The following is a 23,090-nucleotide window of genomic DNA, read 5'->3' as shown; positions in this document are numbered from 1 at the left end:
TCACATACTGATGACCTATCCTCAGGATAGGTCATCAATATCTTACTCTCTGAAAACTCCTTTAAAGAGAGGACAAACTTGCCACATGTACTGGTTGTTCTGTATTCAGGTTGCAGTAAGTAGAAGCATATGCAGAAGATTTTCTTACAGTGCTATAAATCCATGAAAATATCTATGTGGACTAGCCCCTGTGAATGACAAACTAGAGATCCATGGCAGAAGTTCTGCTTCATATTTCCTTCGCAGATACCATTGCACCGATTTTCCTGACTTGTATTTTAAGTCATGTGAAATATACTTAGATGCTGCAGTCACTATTGACTGCGGCAGGCATTAATTGCCCTGTGCCATCCTATAGGCGTAAGTGTACATGCACTTGCAGGAACACATCTGAAAAGGGGACATACAGTTTCATCCATTTGCGCAAAGAACAAAACTGGGCTAAAATGGTCCACTCTGCTTTATCTAGGGCTTAAAGGGCAGTGTATGACATAGGAATTCTTGTATTGGTGTTTTTTAATTGTGCCCCTCTTTCAGGCTGCCCCCCACATGGTGACATGTCCCTCATGCCTCATGTCATGGGATGCATGGGGGACTGGACTTGTCAGCACTGTACCCAGTCACTGGCTGCAGCAGACACATGACCCATGTCAAACTGGATGATGGCACGGGGAAACCAGAACTGTGCAGCGGTAGAGTGAAGGAGCCAGAATACAGCAGCAGGGAGCAAGTAAGTATGCTTCTCTTTGCAGTGATCTGGCATTAGTACTATCTGCCATTTTTACCAGCTTTCCTTTTTGCATGCTGTGTCTCTAGTTTTCAGTTCTCTCAGACCTGGTGAATGGAGACTAGCGTCTATAAACTGCACAAAGAAAATAGAGAAAAATCTCTCTCACTCTGAAGCAGCACCAGGATCATGAAGAACATTACAGAGAAGTATTGACCTGCGTGGATGTGAATACAGCACTTAGGCAGAGATAGAAACTGACCGTTTAGTTATGTAGTCTGTCTTGCTGTGCCTGTCTCTTGTGTCTTCCTTAGTTCCTGCTCACTTCTCCCTCCTCCTCCACAGACTTGTATGGTATGATGTAATCTGGTCCTTCAGTGAGCAGTCATCCAAGATGGATTTCTCATGACTTAAAATGATTTTAGAAAGGAGAGGGGGAAAAAAACATTTGATAATTCTGAATATTTTATTCCCCTCCTTAAGTAATGTTTTTTAAAATTTATTATGAAGAGCATGTGGAGAAGGGATTCATGTGAAGAGGGGATTCATGCACACGTGTAACAACACCGTTTGCGCACAAGACCGCAGACCTAGACTTCACCTACAGCAATTGTCTTTCCGTTGTCCTAACTGTAGCTCCTATTAATAACATAACCCCAGGACTTACTGTATGGCAGAATTGCACAACCGGACAGTTGCAAAAACCACATAAATGAAGCACACACAATACTGGCAGAATACAAGACACTTAAAGAAAGTCATTGGCGGGTGACAGGAACCGAATGGTCACAGAAGAAGATGATCCATCAATGAAGTGGATGGCAGATGTATGATATACAGTGAGGAACAGAAGCATTTGAACACCCTGCGATTCTGCTAGTTCTCCCACTTAGAAATCATGGAGAGGTCTGAAATTCACATTGTAGGTGAATTCCCACTCTGAGAGACAGAATTTTAAAAAAAGGAGGAGGATGAGAGTGGCAGTGACCCTGATGAGATTTTATGTCATGGTGTACTCCTTTAGGCCATTCCTCCCTAGGGACCAGTGCAGTGGAAAAGGTAGTTTTGAAGAATGAGGCCAAAAAAGTATAAAATATAACTTCAGGTACATTCAATAGCAACTATTTCAAAGTGCAGTTTTGTGACACCAGTAAGGAAGTATGGAGGCAGGTTGGTTGGCTGGATTTTAGCGCTTGTGTTGCACTGGCCTAGTAGTATTCTGGGTGAGCCATAGTCCTCACCTCACAGCAGTGTATTTAATGCTGGTCTCAGCTGGTAGTGGTCACTCTGCTGTCTGATTCCTCTCAAGTATGTTATTGAGAACATGATCTGCTATTCTCTCTGGCAAGGCTCATATGGAGAAATGCAGGGAATGCTTCCAAACCGACTGAATTTAGAGAAACCAATGATGCACACCTCTTGCCTAATACAGGAGAATGGCATTAACCAACCAGATCCAGTGTTTACATAGAAACATAGAAACATAGAATGTGTCGGCAGATAAGAACCATTTGGCCCATCTAGTCTGCCCAATATATCTGAATCCTATGAATAGTCCCTGGCCCTATCTTATATGAAGGATAGCCTTATGCCTATCCCATGCATGCTTAAACTCCTTCACTGTATTTGCCGCTACCACTTCTGCAGGAAGGCTATTCCATGCATCCACTACTCTCTCAGTAAAGTAATACTTCCTTATATTACTTTTAAACCTTTGCCCCTCTAATTTAGAACTGTGTCCTCTTGTGGTAGTTTTTCTTCTTTTAAATATGCTCTCCTCCTTTACCGAGTTGATTCCCTTTATGTATTTAAAAGTTTCTATCATATCCCCTCGGTCTCTTCTTTCTTCCAAGCTATACATATTAAGGTCTTTTAACCTTTCCTGGTAAGTTTTATCCTGCAATCCATGGACCAGTTTAGTAGCTCTTCTCTGAACTCTCTCTAGAGTATCTATATCCTTCTGGAGATATGGCCTCCAGTACTGCGCACAATACTCCAAGTGAGGTCTTACCAGTGTTCTGTACAGCGGCATAAGCACTTCACTCTTTCTACTGCTTATACCTCTCCCTATACATCCAAGCATTCTGCTGGCATTTCGTGCTGCTTTATTACATTGTCTTCCCACCTTTAAGTCTTCTGAAATAATTACTCCTAAATCCCTTTCCTCAGATACTGAGGTCAGGACTGTGTCAAATATTCTATATTCTGCCCTTGGGTTTTTACGCCCCAGGTGCATTATCTTGCACTTATCCACATTAAATTTCAGTTGCCAGAGTTCTGACCATTCTTCTAGTTTTCCTAAATCCTTTTCCATTTGGCGTTTCCCTCCAGGAACATCAACCCTGTTACATATCTTTGTGTCATCAGCAAAAAGACAAACCTTACCATCGAGGCCTTTTGCAATATCACTTATGAAGATATTAAACAAAATTGGTCCCAGTACAGATCCCTGTGGAATCCCACTGGTAACATGACCTTGTTTTGAATGTTCTCCATTGACTACAACCCTCTGTTGTCTGTCACTCAGCCACTGCCTAATCCACTCAACAATATGGGAGTCCATGCTCAATGACTGCAGTTTATTGATAAGTCTTCTATGTGGGACAGTGTCAAAAGCCTTACTAAAATCTAGATATGCGATGTCTACTGCACCTCCACCGTCTATTATTTTAGTCACCCAGTCAAAAAAATCTATAAGATTTGTTTGACATGATCTCCCTGAAGTAAACCCATGCTGTTTTTCATCTTGCAATCCATGGGATTTTAGATGTTCCACAATCCTATCCTTTAATAGGGTTTCCATTAATTTGCCTACTATTGATGTCAGACTCACTGGTCTATAGTTGCTCGATTCCTCCTTACTACCTTTCTTGTGAATGGGCACGACATTTGCCAATTTCCAATCTTCCGGGACGACTCCTGTTACTAATGATTGGTTAAATAAATCTGTTAACGGTTTTGCCAGCTCACCACTAAGCTCTTTTAATAATTTTGGGTGTATCTCATCAGGCCCCTGTGACTTATTTGTCTTCACTTTAGACAGCAAACTTAGAACATCTTCCTCTGTAAAGACACATGCATCAAACGATTTAATAGTCATCCTTTCTAGTGGAGGTCCTTCTCCTTCTTTTTCTTTTGTAAAAACTGAACAGAAGTATTCATTAAGGCAGTCGGCTAGCCCTTTATTCTCTTCTACATACCTTCCGTCCTTTATTTTTAATTTAGTTATTCCTTGTTTTAATTTCCTTTTTTCATTTATATATCTGAAGAATGTCTTATCCCCTTTTTTCATAGACTGAGCTAGTTTTTCTTCTGCCTGAGCTTTAGAAGTTCTTATAACTTGCTTGGCCTCTTTCTGCCTAATCTTGTAGATTTCCTTATCTTCATTGCTCTGGGTTTTTTTATAATTACAAAATGCTAGCTTTTTATTTTTAATGATTTGGGCCACTTCTGCTGAGTACCACAGTGGTCTCTTCCTTTTTTTGCTTTTACTGACAAGTCTAATGCAATTTTCTGTTGCCTTCAATAATGCACCTTTTAAGTAGTCCCATTTCTCCTGGACTCCATGTAATCTGTTCCAGTCTGATAAGGACTCATTTATGACTAATTTCATTTTTGAAAAGTCTGTTTTTCTAAAATCTAAAACTTTTGTTTTTGTGTGGTGGGACTCTTTCACAGTTCTTATATTAAACCACACTGACTGGTGATCACTAGATCCCAAGGTTTCGCCTACAATGACATCATATACTGAATCCCCATTTGTGAATATCAAATCCAAAATGGCCTCCCTCCGGGTTGGCTCCTCAACCATTTGTTGTAGGGATAACCCCAGTAGGGAATTTAGAATATCTGTACTCCTGGTAGAACTTGCTATTTTGGTTTTCCAGTTTATATCTGGAAGATTGAAATCTCCCATAATGATAACTTCTCCTTTCATTGTCATTTTAGCTATTTCTTCAACTAGTAGATCATCTAGTTCTTTAACTTGATCAGGTGGTCTATATATCACACCTACACGAGTTACTGCATGATTAGCAAACTGCAACGTAACCCAAACTGACTCTATGTTGGCCTCACCAACTTGTATTAGGTTAGATTTAATGCTATCTTTCACATACAGGGCCACTCCTCCTCCTTTCTTGCCTTCTCTGTCTCTTCTGTATAAAGAGTACCCTGGTATGGTTATGTCCCAGTCATTTCTTTCATTAAACCATGTCTCCGTAACAGCCACTAAATCTACATTCTCAGATGCCATTATTGACCCAAGTTCATTGATTTTTTTACCTAAACTGCGAGCATTTGTAGAGAGGACTCGGAGCTTATCATTTCTTACCCTCTGTGCTTCTGACCTGTTCTGGCATTGTTTCGGGGGGCAACTGTTTCTCAGTCAGGACCAACAACTGAATCCAGAATTTGGTATAGAGCTTTCATGCAATGTTTAGGGACACAAGGACGAACACCCTAGTACTTTTGCTAGTGATGGTTTCAGGGATAATGTTTACAAGACAAATCTTGGGATTTTCATGTCCCCCACAGTGGCCCCCATTTTCATGTCCCCCACAGTGGCCCCCATTTTTATGTCCCCCGCATTGGCCCCCGCCCCCCATTGTAATTAATGCCCCACCACAGTGTCTCCCCATTGTAAAAAATGTGTAACCACATTGCACGGTGACGCACCCACTGTCCAGGTCTGTCCCACAGACTCAGGCTCTCACAGCAGGCTTCTTTCTCAGCACTGCTCTGGGCGGGCGGTAACAGGCAGGTAGTGCGGGTGGCGGCGCTCACTCACTTTATGTCACCCGCCTGCGCCGCTTAGTGGGAGGAGCAGGCGCGTGACGCCAGTGAGCACCGCCCGCACGTACCGGAGCTGAGTGACTGGTGAGGTACGGACACGGTAATTAAGAGAGGAGCGCAGGGCAGGAGAGATCTGAGGAAGGGAGCCAGGGCGCAGGAGAGTCACAGAGGAACGGCGCCCCCAGCAACAAGAGGGCGCTCTACGCGGTGGCCCTGCCGGCGCCCCCCTTCTGACATGGCCCTCACCAAGACAAGTCCAGTCCTACCAAGAGGGGAGGAACAGGGTAGTTAGCCCTGTTCCTGCCAACCTTTGCCAACCATATCCTTAGTGGTAGTAATGGCCAACTATGAAAAATACCTAACTATACAAAACTATTTACAATAAAATAAGAATTGCAGATATACCCAGGTCCTGGGTACTGCAAAGTATGGCTTGCAGATAGACTCACACCCAGCACTCCACCTTAATCGACCAGGCAAGGCTAGATGATAATCAAACCCTGGTTTAGATGCAAGCAGTTCCATGGCAACTGCCCAAATAAAGTTACTCACTAGAAAAACCTGAAGCAACCTGAGACCATTGTTGCTGTAACCTGAAATGTTCTTCATCCCTCCAGGGGCCCCATATGTTTCTAGAATGCAATTCTGATTGCTTTGGTGCAGCAGTCTGCATGACATGATTCCTAAACCCATCGAACTTACCCAGAGGAGAAAAAAGGCCATTGATTGCGACTTACCATTCACCATGCTGATGACATAGATTGAGAGTTTTGTGGACTGGTAGCGGTTGCTGAATGTTGTCCAGTTGCTGGTGAAAATATGCTCGATAGGAAACCAAGCCAAGTGCAAGTATGAATGCATGAAAACGCTGGGGGATCAACATTGGATTTATCCTATTTTGAATACAAAATAATGCAACAATTTTTATAAGTTTGTTATAAAAAAGAAAGAAGATGGATTATATATTGTCATCCTGGGTATACACTGTGTTGGTGTGGAGAAGTGGAGCTCTGTGTGTATAAGACTTTATTGGCAACATATTTTCTTATGAAGGACTTTTGTGGACTCAGCATTACCATTTTTGAGAATAAATCCCTTAAATGAGCATAGTCAAACTCATCTCTGAGGTCAGGGCAGCAAGCAGAAGATTAAATTTAGGGATACTTGAAATAGTCAGTCCAGACAGGTCACCTTGTTAACAGGGGTCAGGGGGGAAGACGCAGTCCTTCCCAAAATAGTCTCTTGACAGTCATTGTATATATAATATTATCACAATATATTTGGACTTCCTGGTGATCAAAAAGGAAACTCTTTTAGTGCCTTATTTTTCAGAGATGAGTAATTTTGCAGATAGTATACGTGCTTTAAGGAACAGTAGGCGCTGTAACAAGCATGGATAAAACTAATCCTAAGGAAGTGTTAAAAAGAACAGGCTATATCCGTAATCTAAGGACACTACTTGAAACTAAGCTTTACAATATTGCTAATCATAATCTTTCTTGATTTTTTTCAAATCTTTGCCTATGAAATGAATCATAAACATCTGTCACTAACAAAGTGTCACTAACTTTTCAAAAAAGAAACATGTCAAAAGTGTTGATCGGTAGTGTTGATGAGACTCACATGACAGTGGACACCTGGAGCAGCTCTTACAGGCAGGGACAGTACACGTCTTTCAAGGTCCACTGGGTCAATGTTTTTTCCGGCAGCAGCGAAGGAGCAACCCGGCAATAAGGCCAGGTCCTTTTTACCCCCCCCCCCCCATGATTGTGTCATGTGGCTCCCACACCAGCCATTTATCTGCCTCCTCCTCTTTCATGGACACATTCCCGTCCCCAACAACGGAAGGTCACAGGGTCACTCGCACTACCCCTCCTTTCTATGACATGTGTCAAGCATTGACATGCCATGTTGCAGCGCATCGGTCTGGGCAAGAATAGCCACACCAGAGAGCTGTTGCTCAAGTATATAAAGCAGCAAACATCCTGCCAACTCCAACTGGTCAAGGTGGTCAGCGACAATAGGCGCAACATTCTGGCCGCCCTGAACATGGGCGAAATGACACATGCACCCTGCATAGTGAACATCATCAACCTAGCAGAGCAAAGCTTTCTAAATAAGTACACTGGTTTGCAAAAGGTTCTGGCAAAGTCCAGGAGACTGTCCACGCATTTCAGCCATTTTTACGTGGTGAGGAATGCTCTCCTGGACTTTTAGTGACAGAATGGAATGCTGCTACATTGCTTAATCCATGACGTGTCACCTCGCTGGAATTCAACATTGTACATGCTCGAGCATCTGTACGAGTAACAGAAAGAACTATTTTGTCATGCACCAGACAGCCTCAGCATGCATGTGTTGCTTCGAGTTCAGGCAGTAGCAGCCCATCCAAGAGGCAGGGGTGGATTAGGTGCATGATAGGCCCGCGGCTGTCTACCCAACTTGGGCCCCTCCCTCCATTTTGTTCTTTTTTGTATAAAGAGCCTGCGGTGCTTCGTGAGAGTCACAGTCTCTTCCTAGGCTATACGACATCTTCAGACTAAAAAATATACCGCAAATTGGCTCCTAAACTGAAAAATTTGGTTGCCAAATTTAGAATACATATAATTAGAATAAAATAGACTTGCAGCACCACATACCTCTTACATCCAGGGACATCTCCTGTCATGTAGACCTTCTCTTTCCTCTTCTCCTTCGTTTGACCCAGACCGCCATGGCAAATTCTTTCAGCCACATCTCGTCTCTACAGAGTTTATAACACAGACACGTTAGATTTCTCAATTTTTCCATCAACCTCCCCATCCTGGTGTCCCAACAGTGTCCTCCTGCTGCCACTCCCAATACTGTGCCCGTTGTGCTCCCCAATGCCCCAGGTACTATACTGCTGAAAAAATAGTGACCCTAATAGACATAATTGGGCTCCCTTATCAAACTGGTGTAAAGTAGAACTGGATTTCCAAAAGAGCTGTCAAATATGAAAGGTGGAATCTGATTGGTTGCTGTGGGCAACTAAGCCAGTTCTACTTTACACCAGTTTGATAAATTACCCCAAATGTCCCTATAGTGTCTAACGCAGTTATAATGTCCCATAGAGTGCCCTCTATTGTGCTCCAGTAAATAATCTCTGTATAGTGTCCCCAAAAATAATAGAATTGCCCCTACAGTGCCTCCCCAATAGCAATGACCCCATATAGTAATCTCCCCATATGTCATGGAACCATGAACCAGACGTACAACAAGAGATAAGTGGAAAATAAGAAGGTTTTATTGAAGAGCAAGCCGTAGCAAAGTCCGAACGGATGGCTAAACCGAAGCAGGGTCTTGCGGAGACAGAGGTCAGGAACCAGAAGGGTAGTCAGACGAAGCCAGGAACAGGAACCAACGGGGTAGTCAGACGAAGCCGGAATCAGGAACCAACGGGGTAGTCAGACGAAGCCGGAATCAGGAACCAACGGGGTAGTCAGACGAGGCCAAGATCAGGAACCAGAAGCAGCAGCAGTCTTGGAAGCATGTGAACACAGGAGGACCAAGCAAGGAACTGAAGCCACAGACCTCCTATATATATGAGCTAGGCATCCAGCTCCTCCCAGTGGGAAGGAGGAGCCGCAGGGTGGGAGGCTACAAGAAAACCCAGAAACCAAGATGGCCGCCAGCACATGTCAAACGAAGGGAACAGCAAGGAGGTAAGACCATGACACCATAGTATTCTGCCCCCACACAGTAATTTCCCCCACACTGCCCCCATATAGTAATTTGCCCCCACACAGTAATTTCCTCCACATAGTAATTTGCCCCACACTGCCCCTACATAGTAATGTCCACCACACTGCCCCCACACAGTAGTTTCCCCCACATTGCCCCACATAGTAATTTCCCCATAGTATTCTGCCCCCACACAGTCATTTACCCCACACTGCCCCATATAGTAATTTGCCCACACACTGCCCCACATAGTTATTTCCCCCACACTGCCCCACATAGTTATTTCTCCCACACTGCTACACATAGTTATTTACCACACACTGCCCCACATAGTAATTTCCACCACACTGCCCCCAAACAGTAGTTTCCACCACACTACCCCCACATATTAATTCCCCCACACTGCCTCATATAGTAATTTGCCCCCACATAGTAATTCCCCCACACTGCCCCACATAGTAATTTGCCCCCACATAGTAATTCCCCCACACTGCCCCACATAGTAATTTGCCCCCACATAGTAATTCCCCCCCACATAGTAATCCCTCCCATAATAATTTGCCCCATACAGCCCCCACATAGTAATAATTCCATAATAATTTCCCCCCACATAGTAATTTGCCCCCATACAGAAGCCCCAATATAGTAATTTCTCCCCGATGTACTAGATGTCTCTTCACTAATATGTCCTCCTGTGTGTCCCCACCCCCCATGTCCCCCAAAGTAGGCACATAAATATTTTTTTTAAAGCTAATTACTTACCATATTTTCAGGACCAGGTGCTTGCTCGTAGAGGAAGGCGGGATGAGGCAGGTGCACACACAGTACAATGCTGCGTCCCGGCACAGGCGCCTGAAGCCTATTGCGGTGATCTGCAGACAGGGAAGGGAACTTTGCGCTCCCGTGCCCCGCCGCAGTATGTGGGCATTTGGGTCAGCATTGGGCCCGCGAGCGGTGCTGGGCCCAGGGCTACTGACCCGAACGCCCCTATTGTAATCTGCCATTGCTGTCAGGTGCTGAAGCCCTTTGACGAGGTCACAAAGTTTGTCAGCAGGGACAACTGCAGCATGAACAATGCCATCCCTCTCATGTTTATCTTAGAAGAGACACTGATGCTCATACAGCATGGAAAGATGGTGGAAGAAGAACAGCTAACACGGCTTGCTGTCTGCCCGATAGCTGTTTGGGACACACAAAGGGAATCTGCCATGAAGGAGGAGCTGGCACTGCAAGAGAAGGAGGAGGAGTCGGAGCAAGAGGATGATGATGAGGATAGCACCGTCCAACACACCCAATCGTCTGAATGGGGGCACAGCTGGAAATAACTGGCTCCTCGGGCACGCTGGCCAAAAAGGTGAACTGTATGCTCGCTTGTTTACACAGTGACTGGCGTATTGTTGACATCAAGCAGTCTGATGATTACTGGATGCCATGCTTTTAGATCGTCGCTATCAAGGCAAAATGGGGGAATGTTTTCCTCTTGCACAATAGGAAAACATTCTGTACGGCTGCTGCTGCCTCCTCCATCATGCCACCGCCACCATCATGCCACTGCAGTGCCCTGACTACCATCATGTTCTGTAAAGCTGCTGCTGCCTCCATCATGCCAATGCCACCGTCATGCCACTGCTGCGACCTACCAACCATCATCTTCTGTAAGGTTGCTGGTGCTTGTCAACATTTACCATATGGCTTAAAGGCTATTTCCGTCTGCCCCATAGAAATGAATGGGAGCAGGGGCAATGCGTGCACGGTGCGCTCCCATTCACTTCTATGGGAGCTGCGGGGAGCAGCCATTTGTGGTGGACGCACCCCGGGAAATCGGGATTTCTCCAGCCACAGCTCTCCCTGCTCCGTTTTCGTTGTAGGTGCGGGTCCCAGAGGTGGGACCCGCACCTATCAGACAATGGGGGCATATCCTAGCGATATGCCCCCATTGTCTAAGATGGGATACCCCTTTAACACAAAGCATCTGCTGCTACTACTACCACTACTACTATTACTACTACTACCCATAGACAGCCGTTCTACTGCCTTGTATGTTCCATGCTATGCTGCTGCCGCCGCTACTATTGCGCCCACATGTCACTCTATCTGTACCCTTACCACATCCACACTGCAATGCTGCTGCTCCCAATTAAAATGGAGACATTTTTTTCAGGCTTTTTTGTAACAAGCCACTTTTACTTCTGACAATCAACACTTGTCATACAGTGCATGTCATGCAGGCAAGGCATTCTGACCCTGTCACTGCATAATTTTTAGATGCTTGTTCCCCCAAGCCACATATTTTTTTATGTTTTTTATCTCATAACTCTGTGTGTGTTTAAACATCATCGGCCCCTGATAAGGGACCATTTTTGGAAGCTTTTGGAAAATAAAAAGCGTATCACATGTGCCAGCGCAGTATGTTTTTAAAAATGCTGTTTGTTAACGCCGTCAAACGTTTGTTTACCCATAGCTATGTATGTCAGTGGCACTCAGACATCATTTACTATTACTGTCATTGTGTTCCGGAGCTGGGAGTGGGGAGGGAAAAAAATCATTAAAAATAAACGAAATGACATAACAAGTTTTCCTACAGGTGATTATGTACCAATTTTCAGGCCAATTGGAGCAACTTCGAGTGGTTCGCTCATTTCTACTCCTTACTTCCAAAATGAACATTGTACAGTCCTGATCAAAAGTTTAAGACCACTTGAAAAATGGCAAAAAATCATATTTAGTATGGCTGGATCTTAACAAGGTTCCAAGTAGAACTTCAACATGCAACAAGAAGAAATGGGAGGGAGACAAAACATTTTTTGAGCATTCAATTTAATGAAAACAACTAATAAACTGAAACAGGCTGTTTTTCAGCTGATCAAAAGTTTAGGACCACACCTCCCAAAAAAAAAAACTAAACCCCCCCAAAACAGAAATCCAACTTCCAAACATGAACTCAGTAATGAGTAGCTCCGCCGTTATTGTTTATCACTTCCAAAATTTGTTTCGGCATGCTTGATGCAAGCATTACCATGGGGTGAGTGGGAACATTTCTGGTGAAGACGGCCGCACGAAGGCCATCTACTGTCTGGAACTGTTTTTTTAAACTTTTTAAACTTTTTTTTAAACATTTTTGTAAACTTCCCTTGCCAGCCATCCCCAAAGGTTCTCAATTTGATTTAGATCAGGGGAACACACAGGATGGGCCAAAAGAGTGATGTTATTCTCCTGGAAGAAGTCCCTTGTCCTGCGGGCATCGTGTACTGTAGCGTTGTCCTGTTGAAAAACCCAGTCGTTACCACAGACGAGGGCCCTCAGTCATGAGGAATGCTCTCTGCAACATCTGGACATAGCCAGCGGCCGTTTGACGCCCCCTGCACTTCCTGAAGCTCCATTGTTCCACTGAAGGAAAAAGCACCCCAGACCATTATGGTGCCCCCTCCACTGTGGCGCGTAGAAAGCATCTCAGGTGGGATAGGCTTGTCATGCCAGTAACGTTGGAAACCATCAGGACCATCAAGGTTAAATTTTTTCTTATCAGAGAATAAAACTTTCTTCCACCTTTGAATGTCCCATGTTTGGTGCTCTCTTGCAAAGTCTAAACGAGCAGTTCTGTGGTGTTTAAGGAGAAGAGGTCTTTAAAGACGTTTTTTGTTTTTGAAGCCCTCCAGTCTCAGATGTCGTCTGATGGTTATGGGGCTGCAGTCAGCACCAGTAAGGGCCTTAATTTGGGTCGAGGATCGTCCAGTGTCTTTACGGACAGCCAATTGGATCCTCCGGCTCAGTGCTGACTTTTTTGTTCCATAACCCTCGGGATCATTTAAGAAATTCCAAATGACTGTCTTACTGCGTCCCACCTCAGCAACGATAGCGCTCTGTGAGAGACCCTGGTTATGCAGTTCAACAACCCGACCACGTTCAAAAAGGGAGAGTTTTTTGGCCTTTGCCATCACAACGTGTGACTACCTGACAGAAAATGACAATGAATCCACATCTTTGCACAGATTTGGCCTTTTAAAGGCATGTGGTCCTAAATACAGCCTGTTTCAGTTTAATCGTTATTTTCAATTAATTGAATGCTCAAAAAATGTTTTGTCTCACTCTCATTTCTTCTTGTTGCATGTTGAAGCTCTACTTGGAACCTTGTTAAGATCCAACAATGTAAAATATGATTTTTTTTGCCATTTTTCAAGTGGTCTTAAACTTTTGATCAGGACTGTATTTTATACAAACAGCAATGGCATTTTAGTAGAAGCCTGTTATGTTGAAATTCTTCCACTAGGTGGCACAATTTAACTATGGAAGATAGATCTAATAGTGATTAAGAGTGTACAATAGAAATGTTCCTCATTATTGTTTATAGTCTACTTATATAAAACCATTATAGTGTACTTATACAATACCATTATATTGTAAAAACCCTATTAGAGCAGAAACAGTGCTCATAGGCAGGGCAGCACAAGGTATTTTGGTGCCCTAGGCAGACTAGACAAATTGTGCCCCACCTTGATCCTACTTTCTAATAGAGATTTAAACACATTTTAAAAGAAACAGTCATGGGCATAACACATGTAAATCCAGTGACTCACTGGTGATGTCTCCACTGATTTGAATTGTTCACTTTCCTTTTCTTCTGACGATGTTCTCTCCTGAAGGCTGCAGACTGTGTTGGACCCCCACTGATCTGAGGATAAGCACGGAGAGCCCCTTTAAAAGCCATGAGAAAGTTACAAAACAGATATATGGAGTACAGTAAAGCACTAGTCTTTTTTAGTATATATTATATGGACCATGATTCAAAGACATTACAAATAGCATATATATATATATAAATATATATATATATATATATATATATATATATATATATATATAAGTCTATATAAAATACTAAGACTGGTGCTTTACTGCAGTCCATATATCTGTTTTGTAACTTTTTAATGTTTTTTATATATGGGGAATTTGTTATTAGTTGCTCTGTTCAAGTTATAAAACTGCTCATTAATCTCCATCCATCCCCATCCCTACTCCCACCCCTATCCCTAAATGTAGACCTCAGACCAGACAAGAATAAAAAATAAAAAAAATTACACAATTGGTTAAGCTCACCGGATCCTCAAAAATGGAGCACAGTCCGCTCCCTACCACCAGAGCGTCTGAGAAAGTCTTCAGCATTAAATAACATATGACTGGCTCACATACAATTATATATTTATTAGCTAGACATACTACACCTAATTCAACATATCATATATACTCCAATGGTCTGTAGAAGAATATAGCTATATTCCCCACATATCAACTAATATACCTTCACTATAAATGCAATTATAACACACAAAAATGGTGCCCAAAAATATTAAAAATATAAAAAATATATATAGATAGGTCTTGGTCCCACTTCCTCTATATCATGCGGAGCTCTCGCATGTATATGAATAAAATAAAATACTGCTTTAAAATGGTAATGTAATTGTTCAGTGGCTCACCAATTTTGTATTATGGATAGAGGTGCTCTATCACCGATTCACCCACAGACCGTTTTGGAAGAAGAATTTGGTATGTAAAAAATGTGATGGCACACTCACATTTGGTATAAAATGGAATTAAAAAGGAGTAATTTTGGTTATAAAAAATATGTTTATTAATGACACAAAAACAAAAAACAAAAAGGATCTTCTATACTAATAGGAGTTAAAATATCTTAAAAATGGTTTCAAGGTATGCTATATGGTCACAGATGGAGGATTATCCTATCTCTGTGTATACACAAAGAAAGGATAATCCTCCATCTGTGACCATATAGCATACCTTCAAAACCTTCCATTTTATACCAAATGTGAGTGTACCATGACACTGCTTTAAAATGGTTGTTTCAGTTGTCTGTTCGTTTTTCTGTCATATGCTTTAAATTGAATCATTTGTATCAGTTTTAAACCATGTTGAACTTTCCCACGTGTTATTTTTCATATATCCGAGTTCTCACTTCCGGACTTTTTACAGAAGTCTTGTTTTGCTATATAGGGTGTCTATATTATGTTCGTACACCTTATTTAATGAGCATACAATCGCTTCCTTATACTATTGCGCTCATATGCATTCAGCGCTACAGCCGCGGTATATCTTCAATGTCAGCACCCCTGAAGCCGCCGTAACGGGTCTATGGTGGCGATAGACACTCAATGTCCCCAGTTGTTAGTTAGTATCCGGGTTAGTAATAGATATGATGTATCTTGAAATGAAAAAGTACTTAGTACCTCTGAGAGGGAAAACGATGCCAAAACAGCCTACTCAGCAAAATGGGTCACAGGATAGCTCACTCTCACAAGAAACAGTAACTGAAGCTGATAGGAACCAGACAGAAGCCAGAGATTATCACAGCAGCAGAGAGAGAAAGCAAAGTATTCAAGTTTACCTGTTAGTTTACCCTTAGCCTTCTGGAGCCAAGAGAAAGATCAAGTATTGTTTGGATGAAACAAGTTTATTACAAGTTTATTCAAGTAAAAACTTTTAAACACCATCTGGACTATACTTACTCCACCATCTACAACTCCCTTGTTGCTGTGGAGCCTAACCCCGGGGAGCGACAGTATCCAGATAGGAGCACCAGTGGCGTAACTATAGTGTTATAGGCCCCGATGCAAACCTTTGATTGGGCCCCCCCCCCCCTCCCATTTATACAAAGAGGCGTCAATTTTTTTTTACACTAAGCCCAATGCATGGCTACACTCATAAAGTCCTAACTAATAAAATCTGGTCCTACCTCATCCAGGGTGTCACTGGCGTTGGCGTGACGTCCACTGGATCCAGAACAAGGTCCCTGTGGTGATAGAGAAAAATCAATAATCACATAAGGAAGGGATGGTGACTGCCCCTGTGAAATTACTAGCAGGGGGCGCTGTGCTGGCCTGTAAGACTGAGCCATGCCAATGTATAGCAGGGTAATCTAGGACATTTCCCCTAAGTGCTACCACACAGTACTAATGCCCACATTGTGGCCCCTCACAGTAATGAAGTCCACCTTGTAGCCCCATCACAATAGTTATGTCCTCTTTGTGGCCCCACAGCAGTTATGCCCACCTTTGTTACTGTCACAGTAGTTATGCCCACTTGTGTGCCTCCTCACTGTAGTTATGCCCAGATACTGTATGTGTCTCCTCACAGTAGTTATACAAGATATGTTCCCCCCTCACAGTGGTTATGGCCAGATATGTGCCTCCTCACAGTAGTAATGCCTAGATATGTGCCCCTTTCACAGTAGTTATGGCCAGATATGTGCCCCCCTCACAGTAGATATGCCAGATATGTGCCCCCTCACAGTAGATATGCCAGATATGTGCCCCCTCACAGTGGTTATGTCCACATATGTGCCCACTCACAGTAGTAATGCCCAGATATGTGCCCCCTCACAGTAGTTATGGCCAGATATGTGCCACCCTCACAGTAGATATGCCAGATATGTGCCCCCCCCACAGTAGATATGCCAGATATGTGCCCCCTCACAGTGGTTATGGCCAGATATGTGCCCCCTCACAGTGGGTATGGCCAGATATGTGCCCCCTCACAGTAGTTATGTCAGACTATGTGCCCCCTCACAGTAGTTATGCCAGATTATTGCTTGAGGCCAATTCCTGGGCTTTCAGCGCTCCTCCTACAGCCAGCAGCACAATATGCGGCCTGCAGGGGGCTCGCCGGAGCTCAGAAGAAAAGTGAAGCAGGGAGTGTAGAGAGCTCCCTGCTTCACTCTGGAGATGACAGCCCGGTAGTGACAAGAACTGCCGGGTGAGTATATGCCCCCCCACTTGCCTCTGTGCCCCCTCTTGTCTGTGCACTCGGGGAGCGTAATATACATGTTTAAAGAGTGCTCTGACCGGGCCCAGCATTGTCACTGTACTTCATGCCAGGCCCCGTCAGAGCGCTCGCATTACATGTGAGCGCAGTGGGCCCCCTCCCCCGCGATCGTTACACCCCTGAGCAGCACCGTGGTACAAACTATTAATGCCGCATCACCACTCAGCATTCCTAATACAGGGACGGACCTGATCGCCTCTGGGGGGGCTGCAATTGCAGGTCTCCTTCAATATTGAGGGCAGTACAACCAGTAATGTTGTAAGGGGCCCTGTATGCCCAATAATCATGCAGCTTTACATGACACATGTGTGCCTCTGTACATGGCCAGTATCCTGCATAGCAGCACAGGTGGGCTTCTCTGTCACAGAGTACAGGCTGCTCACCTGGAGGAGTCAGACTGACTGCACACAGAGGAGGAAGACAGTAGTATCCTGGTAAGCAGGAGTCTGTTGTGATCCGTCATATAAATGTAGTCACAGTATTTTCTAAATCCAGAGATGGACTGGAAACTTCAACGGGTATTCCCATCTCAGACACTGATAGCATATCGCTAGGATCAGTGATGTACCTTCAATGGTGGCAGACCATGCAACTGATGTGGGGCACGGGGAGGGGGGGCTGACTTTCTTTCTCTTCAGGATGCAAAAACATTGCATTTTCATGCTGCCACCACTAGAGGGACTCTAATGCACAGAGATTTTTTCAGCTTCCAGTAAATTGTAGCTGCATAAATTTCTATGCACTGAGCTCCCCTTAGTGGTGGATGCAGGCAGCCAGACAGCTTTATAATAGAAGCGGCAGGATATTTATCAATGTATTCACCCTCATGGCCCCAGAATATGCCACATGCCCCCTACCCTCACAGCAATGAGTTCCCCTCACTCACTGCATCTGAGAGTGTTAAAAACTTCCTCTTCAGGTGCGTTTTTCCCCAGCAGAGATCGAGGAAAGCATCCTGTTCTAAAATGAGCCACAGCCTGTACTAGGCTTCCAGGCTCATTGTTAGCATATCCCAGTTCAGGCCACTAAATGGCAGCACTGAACTGTGATATAGTAATTTCTATACAAAATAATGGAGCAATTTACATTATTCTGTACAAGTTGCAATCTGATTATAAAAAGGAAAAAAAATGAAAAAATTCTAAATTCTAAATTCAAATCGCCCTGTTTCCCCCCCCCCCCCCCCAAAAAAAAGAACATTATGGGTTTCGTTTCATGCAAAAATGCCTGTACTATTGAAATATTAAAAAAAGTTAGCCCATATGGTGAATGGCGTAACAGAAAAAAATAAAAAAGGCCAATTTGATGTTTTTCATTACTTTATCAATAAGTGATCAAGTCATACACACCCCAAAATGGTATTATCAAAAACGACAGATCGTCCTGCAAAAAATTAGCCCCCACACATCTCCGTAGACATAACTATAAAAAAAAGTTATGGGGGTCAGAATATAGTGATGAAAAGAAAAATTTTTTTTTTACTGAGTCCTGATGCTTACTGAGGCTGGGCTTGCTGCAGTGAGTGGGCCTATAGAGGACCTGAGCGGGGGTGCTGTTAGGGTTGCCACCTTTCCCAACAAAAAATACTGGTTACACAAGTTAAAAAGGTACACGTGGATTAACACAGGTGTTATTTGATCATATTTAAAGTTTTGCTCCAAATTTTTATAATAAAATCAAACTTTTTACTGTTGGGGACAATTTGTGTATTTAAGTTTTAGTTAGCCTCTATTTTTTTAAATGTTTGTGGGGATTCAAACTCCCAACCATCTACATTAAAGGCAAGAACCTTAACCACTGATCTATAGAGCTCCATGTAAAACTGCTAAAAATATATTATGGCTAAAAACCTCAGTAGTAGTATCCCACATATTATGCATTCATAAATATATATCGAAATACATTTTTTTATATTTTTTAACCTGTTCTGGACATAGGGCGTACCGGTACGCCCTGATTTCCCGATCCTTAAGGACACAGGGCGTACCGGTACGTCCTATGTATTTCCGATCACCGCCGCTCGGCGGGCGGTGATCGGAACCCAGTGCCTGCTCAAATCATTGAGCAGGCACCTTGGCTAAATGCGAGGGGGGGTCCTGTGACCCCCCCGTGTAGGCGATCGCAGAAAACCGCAGGTCAATTCAGACCTGCGGCTTGCTGCGTTTCTGATTTATTCGGGTCTCTGGGGAACCGATAACCCGGACACGGGATGGTAATCGGTGGTGTGATAATACACCACCAATGACCATCCTGCGATCCTGAGAGGTGATGGTGACATCACCTCTCAGGATCGATCTCATTGGTCGGCTGCAGGGGCGGGAGGTTCAAATCATCGCAACGCGTCGTGTCTCAGAACCAGCATCCGCCATCTGTGCAGAGATCAGGATCCAGCACCACATCTGTGCCCCAGCACCCCCAGCACCACCAGAGGGAAAGGCTAGGGACAAGTTAGATTTGGCAGGGATATTTAGGGAAAGTTAGTGGAAGGAAAAAAAAAAAAAAAATGTTACTGATTGCATCACCCTAAATTGGGTGTCTGGGGTCCACAGCACAGCTGTGTGACCCTAGACCCCCCAGGGGTACTGCAGCTTAAACCCCTCCCCCCCGCCCACAACCTTTTTGGGGCACAGGCAGTTTTTTTTTTTTTTTTTGTGCGTACGCTGACTTTGGCCGGCACTCTTAGCGTCCGGCCACTGTTAGCGCATCACACACCCCACCGCTGATCAACTTCGGACGGTTGATCAGCGATTTAGAATTTTTTATTTATTTTTTTCACATTTTTTCCCATTGTTTTAGTTAGTCTTTTTTTTTTGTCTGTTAGGTTTAGGGTGAGTTCGCCAACACCCGTGCCCCCACACACACGCACACCGAATAAAGTTTAGCACGCACACACACACACACGCAGACACACACTCCCCTATGGCCCGCCGGATGTTCTCGGCCGAGAAGGCATACGCCCAGCTTGGCCCCGAGTCCGAGAGTCCCAGTGAGGACGAGAATGACCCCACTTTTCTTTTTCTAGCGATAATGATGAGCCCCCAAGGCGGCGGAAACACCGCAAGGCGGAGCAAGGGGACCGCCATGCTAGGGACCCTGTGGCCCACCCTAGTACGAGCAGCTCTGGGGCTCGTACTAGTTTTCCGTCCCACCAGTTAAATCCACTGGAGCACCCTGCCGGTGAACTTGTCTGGTGTACCCCAGAGCGTTATGAGTCCGTGATTCCTGATTTTGTAGGCCAACCAGGAATCCAGATTTCTACAGTGGGCTTCACTGAATACAACTTTTTTTGTCTTTATTTCAGTGACCACTTTGTAAATCTAATGGTGGAGCAAACAAACCTGTACGCCCAACAGTTTGTTGCTCAACACCCGGGCTCCTTTTTGGCTAGGCCCGGTGGCTGGACTCCGGTCAGTGCAGCCGAGATGAGGCCATCCGGAAATGCCTGCATTATTCAGATAATGCAGCATGTCCCCCCCCAGCATGGGGCCAAATTTGTACAGGCCTATGTACCTGGAAGGGAAGTCGCGGTTGATGAGTCTCTCATTGCGTTCAAGGGGAGACTCCTGTTCCGCCAGTATGTTCCCTCTAAGTGGGCGAGGTATGGCGTGAAGCTGTACAAACTTTGTGAGAGTACCTCAGGGTACTTACAAGTTTCGTGTGTACAAGGGGCGAGATTCCCGTATTCCCCCCACTCTGGGTGTTAGCGGGAAACTTGTGTGAGACCTTATGCACCCACTGCTAGATAAGGGTTGCCACCTGTACGTGGATAACTTTTATACTAGTATCCCCATGTTCCAGTCCCTCGCCGCCAGATCCACATCCGCTTGTGGGACCATGCGGAAAAATCAATGTGGCCTCCCTACCTACCCCCTCCAGGTACCTATCCCCAGGGGTGAGACCCGTGCCATTACCACTGGCAACCTGTTGCTGATCAGATATAAGGACAAGAGGGATGTCCTTGTACTGTCCACAATTCATGGTAACGGCATCACCACTGTCCCTGTGCGAGGTACCGTGGCAACGGTCCTCAAGCCCGATTGTATGGTCGACTACAATCGGTATATGGGAGGAGTTGATCTCTCTGATCAAGTCCTCAAGCCATATAACGCTGTGCACAAAACCCGGGCATCGTACAAAGAAGTTGCTGTCTACTTGGTACAGGTTGCCTTGTACAACTCTTTTGTGCTGTCCCGGAGTGTTGGCAACACAGGGACATTCCTTCAGTTCTATGAGACAGTCCTCAAGGCTCTGATCTTTTCTGACCGGGAAAGAGCAGGTCGGAGTACCTCGGGAACTGTAGGCGCCCGGATCGTCCCTGGCCAACACTTTCCAGGTGTGGTCCCCCATAATGGAAAGAAGGGACGGACCCCAAAAAAGTGCAGAGTGAGTCACAGGAGGGGGATACCGAAGGACACCACTTCTTATTGTGACACATGCCCCGATCATTCGGGCCTCGGCATTATTGGTTGCTTCAGGAAGTACCACACTTCCATGGAGTACTACATTTATATCCCTATTTAGCCACTGACAATCGGATAAAATAATGGTTCTCAGACTTGAGACACTAAAACAAAATTTTTTTTTTTTATATTATTTAGTAAAACTAAAATAAATAAAAAAAAGTTGACATATCTGACATATCATAATCTGCTCTTTAAAAATACCCCCCCAACCCCTCAGATGAACACGGAAAAAAAAAAAGAAATAAAAACAGTCACCTTACATCACACAAATTGTAATAGCAAGCGATCAAAAAGTCATATGCCCCCCAAAATAGTGCCAATAAAACCGTACTCTCATCCCGCAAAAAATGAGCCCCTACCTAGGATAATCGGCTAAAAACAAAAAAAATTACTTAGACTATGGAGATACTTAAATGTTTTTTTTGTTTATAAAAAGATAATATAGTGTAAAACATAAATAAAAAAAATAGACATATTAGGTATCGCCGCTTCTGTAAGAATCTGCTCTATAAAAATACCCCCCTAACCCCTCAGATGAACACGGTAAAAAATAAAAAAATAAAACGGTGCCAAACAAGCTATTTTTTGGCAAATTTTTCATTTCAATCCGTTTTTTTCCAATAACAAAGTAAGGGTTAACAGCCAAACAAAACTTAATATTTATTACCCTTATACTGCAGTTTATGACCGCTGTATGACCAAACGGCAGGGCACAGAAGGAAAGGAAGCCGTATGGTTTCTGGAAGGCAGATTTTGATGGCCTTTTTTTTTGGGCACCATGTCCCATTTGAAGCCCCCCTGATGCACCCCCTGAGTAAAAACTCAATAAAAGCGACCCCATCTAAGAAACTACACCCCTCAAGGTATCCAAAACTGATTTTACAAACGTCTTTAACCCTTTAGATGTTCCACAAGAGTTATTGGCAAATGGAGATTAAATTTTAGAATTTCTATTTCTGATAACCTTGCACACAAAAATAATGTAATATAGATAAATCAAAAATCATATGTACCCTAAAAATAGTCCCAACAAAACTGCCACCTTATCCCGTAGTTTCCAAAATAGGGTACGGTGCACCTTTCCCTCTACGCCCTACTGTAGTTTATGGACACATATGGGGTGTTTCTGCAAACTACAGAATCGGGGAAATAAATATAGCATTTTGTTTGGCTGTTAACCCTTGCTTTGCTACTGGAAAAAATTTATTAAAATGGAAAATTTGCCCAAAAATTTAAATTCTCGAATTTCCCCATTTGCTAATAACTCTTGTGCAACACCTAATGGGTTAACAAAGTTTGTAAAATCAGTTTTGAATACCTTGAGGGGTATAGCTTCTTAGATAGGGTCACTTTTATGGAGTTTCCACTCTAGGGGTGCATCAGGGGGGCTTCAAATGGGACATGGTGTAAATAAATCAGTCCAGAAAAATCTGCCTTCCAAAAACCATACGGCGCACCTTTCCCTCTACGCCCTACTGTGTGCCCGTACAGTAGTTTACAGCCACATATGGGGTGTTTCTGCAAACTACAGAATCGGGGCAATAAATATAGCATTTTGTTTAGCTGTT

Source organism: Bufo gargarizans, chromosome 5, assembly GCF_014858855.1.
Source record: "Bufo gargarizans isolate SCDJY-AF-19 chromosome 5, ASM1485885v1, whole genome shotgun sequence".
NCBI lineage: Eukaryota > Metazoa > Chordata > Amphibia > Anura > Bufonidae > Bufo > Bufo gargarizans.
The sequence above is the reverse complement of the archived record's forward strand: the minus strand, read 5'-3'. Positions refer to the sequence as shown.